General features: G+C 32.7%; 1 long non-coding RNA gene across 1 annotated transcript; it reads left to right on the top strand.

Annotated features, from left to right (window-relative positions):
* The first annotated feature begins 883 nt into the window (after positions 1 to 883).
* LOC135300167 (uncharacterized) lies at positions 884 to 3509 on the top strand. The gene is made up of 3 exons (XR_010362056.1): positions 884 to 970; positions 2040 to 2153; positions 3383 to 3509. It is a non-coding gene; the product is annotated as an uncharacterized LOC135300167 (long non-coding RNA).
* Positions 3510 to 5518: the final 2009 nt, after the last annotated feature.

The following is a 5518-nucleotide window of genomic DNA, read 5'->3' as shown; positions in this document are numbered from 1 at the left end:
CTTAGAAAGGCATCAGTATCCAAACACAGATATACAAGTGATAATTCAGGAAGCAGCATAAAATGTTGATTTAAACTGTAAATATCTAGATAAAGGCTAAGACAAATTCTAAGGCAGATGCTAAGATTCCTCACTCTTTATGGCAACAAATATTTTCAGATGACTTAATGAAGCAGAAATCTTTGAGGTAAATGCAGATTATGAAAATAATGCTCTTAATTTGAGAGTGAGGAGTATGTCTCTTGACACCAAACAGATTACAAAAAGTAATAAAACAGGAATCCAAACTACTTAGATCATCATGGGTTTACCCACACTTTGTTAGTTCATTAAATTTAAAGTAAATTAAAATTTTAGTTCCCATATGAAGTTGAGAGGCTTGACAAATCACAGAAGAAAGAAGACATAGCCAACTACAATTCAAGAGAGACAGTCAAACAAGGAGAAAGAAAATTATTGGTTTTGGGTTTTTATGAAGTAGCTGACAATATCTTGCTTCTGTCATTTTAGATTCAAGACTTACTGAATTCTTCAAGTTCCTTTTGAACTACCATGATGCATTTCTTTATAATCCCTGGGAATTCCCTGCTTTATCAACATCTATTTATCTGGAGACTACAGTTACTTAACAGTTACAAGTCAAAACATTAATAAATATTTCAAAAGTAATTTTTAAGTAGCTTTTAAGTTGTCATTGACTTTTTCAATACCAGTTCATTCCACGATGATATATGAAAAAACTATTTAGATGGTGCATGTACTTTATCTGTCTCTTCTCCAAAAATCTTCATCTATAAATACCAAAATTTCACTTTAAAATTTGTAACCATTTGTCTTCATTAAAACCAGAAATTAATTCTAAGGCACGGTTCAAGATAAGGCCCTATTCATTCAAACTGAAGACTGAGTGGTCTTTGAAGCAAGATATAAACCCCACATTCCACTGCTTTTCCAGATTTTACCTTAACAGGTAATAGAATTACATAGAAAATTTTAAAAAAATTAATGTCTTACATTATTAGAAGAGACTAATTACCGAAATTGCAAGGCATTAGAAAAGAAACGTTTTGATGCAACTACTATGTTTTAAACATTATTTTTTTTAGCCACACTTGTGCAAAGTTGTGTGGGGTTTTTTCCCCCCATAGGTTTTGCAATGCTCTTTTGTCATCATTTAAAATTTGATGGATATGCCTGAAAGGCTTCACTTATTTTTTTTTTCAGTACCTGCAGAAGTTTCATGAAAAATTAAATAGTAATGTAATGGGTACATTATTTTAGCTTTTTACATGTATTTCTTTAAGATTGTAGTGCTTTTATATTGCATTTTTCTTTGCCAGAGGCAATCTAAAATAGCTATCTCCTTCTTATCACTTATAATTTAGAGACAAATGTAATAGTTTCCTCTAAAGACTTCCTTAAATTATAAATCAGAAGGCTCTTTTATTGTAGTAGATTTTTAGACGAGTGAGTCAGATGGCAGATGTGTTTAAATTTAAGGTACAGAGCTTAAAGTCATATTCCTTACAGAAACAGCTACCTAAAGCATATAGGATTTAGCTGGGAAAGAAGGGCTGAAAAATGCATCGTAATCAAACTGTGCTCCTCTTGGAGTCAATAATTATTGTTATTACACCAGCAAAGAGTAAGAGCAATACTGACTGGTCTTGACATTCCTGTGTGAGTTTTATTTTCAAATGTTTTGTCAATTACAGAAAGTAAAGAAATTAGAATAATATGTGTATCTGGATACAGTAACTCTAAAATCTTAGAACAGAGACAAGACCAGCACCATCAACTTATAAAATCAGTTATCTCTTTACTTATTTTAAGATAAAATCTACTAAATACGAGACAACCAGCAAAACTGAATTTTAGCAAAGTTACTAAATTTCGTGTGGGTACAGCTCTATACATAAAGTTGGGAGGCTTTTGGTGAAGTTTTGGGGTTTTGTTTGGTTGGTTGCTTTTGGCTGATTGTTTTTTGCTTCCTGTTTATGACTTTTAAGAGAATATACAAGTTGTTCTGCTCCTTTCAGATCTACAGAAGTACTTCTGCACGCCATATACAGGAGTGAAGTGCTATCACCCACCATTTTAAGCAAGGATATACTGCAGCTGGGTAGCTTGTCACTCCTAAGCAAATGAGCAAGGTGAAGACACATGAATGTTCTTCACACCTGTTTAATATTTCACAAAATATTCTAAATATAAATTATGATCATGTGCCTGCCAATGATCAAATGGAAAATAGACACGTTACATTTCAGTTTTGTGAATTCATCCGAATTTCTTCAAAATTCTAAAACAATACGTGATATTCCACACTATTTTATGAGATTATTGGCTAAAAACTTTATCCCTCTGCATTTGTGTCTACATTATCTAAGTTTTCTAACATACAGTGTGATTTATTTTTTTTTAATCTGAGTTTTGCTATAAAATATTTTACCTTTCACAAAAAATACAAATTCACTGGCAGTATCAGAAAGGTGCAGTAGAATCAACTTTGAAAGAAACGTAGAGATTTTGTATATACAAAATGTCCTTTCAGTAGTGTTTTGATTCTTATCTGCTTAAATAGTGGAAAGAGAATATGCACTGAGAGCAGTGCAAGAATACAGATTTTTACTGCTACTGAAAGTGAAGCAAGGTTTGGTTTTTCATTGCATTTGTCAGGTGTGACAATGGAGTGAAGCTCTCACAATATATTAAATCATTATAGAACCATGCATGCCCTTACACACAAAGAAAAAACCCAAACAAAAATTAAAAAAACCCTAACAACAATAAAAACCCCACACTAAAAACCTGTCAAAATATCTCCAGGTACTCAGGTATGCATATGAAAAGTAAAATTAATTGAATGAATACATTTAATTACCTACTTATTCTCACCATCCTCTCAGTTAGTTGATGGAATTTTAGCCAGATGTTTCTACTTGAACCTTTAGTCTTGGTAGGAGGAAGAAGACATTTGACCAGAGCTTTGCTATGTTATTAAGGATCCTAAATGAATTCGCTAAGTTATTTGCCCCAGGATAATTCAGAACTTAAATTTTACAATGTTACTAATTATACAGAAGTATAAAATGACAAAACAGTGATCTGTAAGTGTCAGGAAAATGTACAGTATTAATCTTTGCAAAATACTCTGAGAAAAGGGTTATTAAAGGCTCTATGGAAACAGAAGTACTAATTGTGCTTAATGGATTCTCACAGAACAGAGAGACAGCATGTACTGTAATTCAACAAATTACCTGTTGTTTTGAAGTCTGTGTTGTGCTGGAGTGAATAGATAAGGCTTTAGTGGAAACTGAGTTAAAATCATACTCCCTCTTGATAGTTATTTAGGATTTTATTTTCTTTTTTGTTTTTACAGAGGAATATCTGCAATGACAAGGCTATGGTATTTCTGATCTTCACAGAAGTTACTGTCAGAGCACAGCAGACACGCCTACACAGCTAATTTGTTCTTATCACTGAATAACTGTGGTTACAGAAGAGACAGAATAAAATGATTTTATGCTTTAGGACAAACATTTCCAATAAACAGGATAAAAATGTTACACTGAAAAACTTTTCTGAAGTATTTATAAGCTTTGCTAATACATACTTTCTCAAAATGTGTGCCTCTTTTCTTGCCTGAATACATTAGAAAGGCTTTTCAACCTTCTAAGTGCTGCTATACATAGTTTTAATAGTAGTTTTAGTGGCTATTTCACATATTCTATTCAAATTCTATTGCACATATTGAAAGCAAGCTTTAAAAAGTCGGAGAGACAAATTTTTTTTAATCTTCAGTCTCACAGGACAGCACAAAAGTATAAGTAAATTTCCCAGCTGTCACCCTCTAATTTCCAAGAGGTTAGATGTAAGATTTGTAGGTCTTACTTTAAACGACAGGAAGCAGAAACATTTAGTTGCCTTCAATAATACAATTTAGCTTTGGAAAAGATGTTTTTAAAATAAAGATGTTTATTGTTTCAAGGCAGGATATTTACCATAGTTGGTCTGTGGACTGAAGAGATTTATTCCAGGTTGTTTTACATTGATTTGTATTTGGAAATTGGTGTCGTTCTTTTTTTCTTTTTATTTTTTTTCCCCTATATGACCTACTACTAATTTTTTGAGCAAAATTTGGCTTGTTTTTGTTTTTGTAGGAAACACACTTGTAAAGGAAATGTCACAGCTAGATCATAAAATACTCTATGTGCAATACATAAACCAGGAAAACATCACATTATACAAGCCAGCTTTGAGTATCATGAAAGTAGATTTATTTTCCAAATTTCATTTTGGAATAAATCTTTGAAATATTATGTGGAAGCTGCTGAGACAGTAAAATTAAATACTTCCTCCATATTTGAAACATTCTAATTAATTTACTACTTGGTGAAGCATATAAAATTAGATCTACGGCTGTGTAGTTTTCTTTACCTGAGTTTCTATGGTATAGCCAAGATCTGAATTCAGCATTAAAAGACAACACAGCTGTACAGAGAATTGTTTGGTGTTCTCTGACTTTCCCATAATGGAGTAGATAATGAACATTCTATTAATTTTCTAAAGTAGTTTATAATTAGGATACTCTTTCAGACCGCACCTGGGAACTTAACTAAGTCATAAAACTGTGGAATTTGAAGTTAAGGTGTATATGAAAAAATTCTTCCTAAAGCATTGAGGTGGGAGGTCACTGACCTCTGATTTATTTGAAAACAGGTAATCAGTGACCAAGTAGAATATTTATTAGATAATATAAGTGTACCTCCCCTCAAAATTTGCAAATTGCACACCTTTTTTCTTGTGTTATGTTGAACTTTCCACTGTCTGGGTATTCAGGTAAATGGGTTTTTTCTGTGCAAGTATAGAAAAGGTTTTCAGTTTACCATATCCTATTCCAGGAGGATTGCAGTGCTCACGGTTGCTTTCTCCTCACTCTTGCAAGATGTTATCACAGGGAAATTTCTTGTACTTTCTTCACTTTTTCCATGCAAATTTGCTGTATCATGTGGTTCGCACATTTTGGTTGGGCTTCTTACTACAGCTAAAACTGCAGTTCCCAAGTATGTGACCACTGGTCAGCTCTTCACAATTCCAGTATCATCTCATGCCTGTACTTTAACTCTACTGCTGTCACATCATAGAGAATATTACACTACACTGCATTATACTCAAGGGTCATAGTTCATTCTGTACATAAGAAGCAATTGTTAATAGTATCTAAGAGTTAAAATAAATCTTTACAGTAATAAGCATTATGCAACCAAGAAGCAACAGCTAAAACAAGTCAAATAAATCAAATAATTATTGACTGAATAACAGTCAATAAGTCTGGGCCTTAGGTAATTTTTGTAACTGCTAAATAAGATTAAGCACTACTCCAGAAAGGCCAAAGTTTTAAAAAGGTCTAATAAGCTTTGCGGCCTCTGTTGTTAGCTTAATGCAGTACAGCATTTACAGTGGTTGCTAGGTTACATATGACTGTGGGCATATGAGCTATTTTATTTTTACTATT

This window comes from Passer domesticus, chromosome 4 (assembly GCF_036417665.1).
Source record: "Passer domesticus isolate bPasDom1 chromosome 4, bPasDom1.hap1, whole genome shotgun sequence".
NCBI lineage: Eukaryota > Metazoa > Chordata > Aves > Passeriformes > Passeridae > Passer > Passer domesticus.
This window is presented reverse-complemented; position numbering and strand designations above follow the sequence as displayed.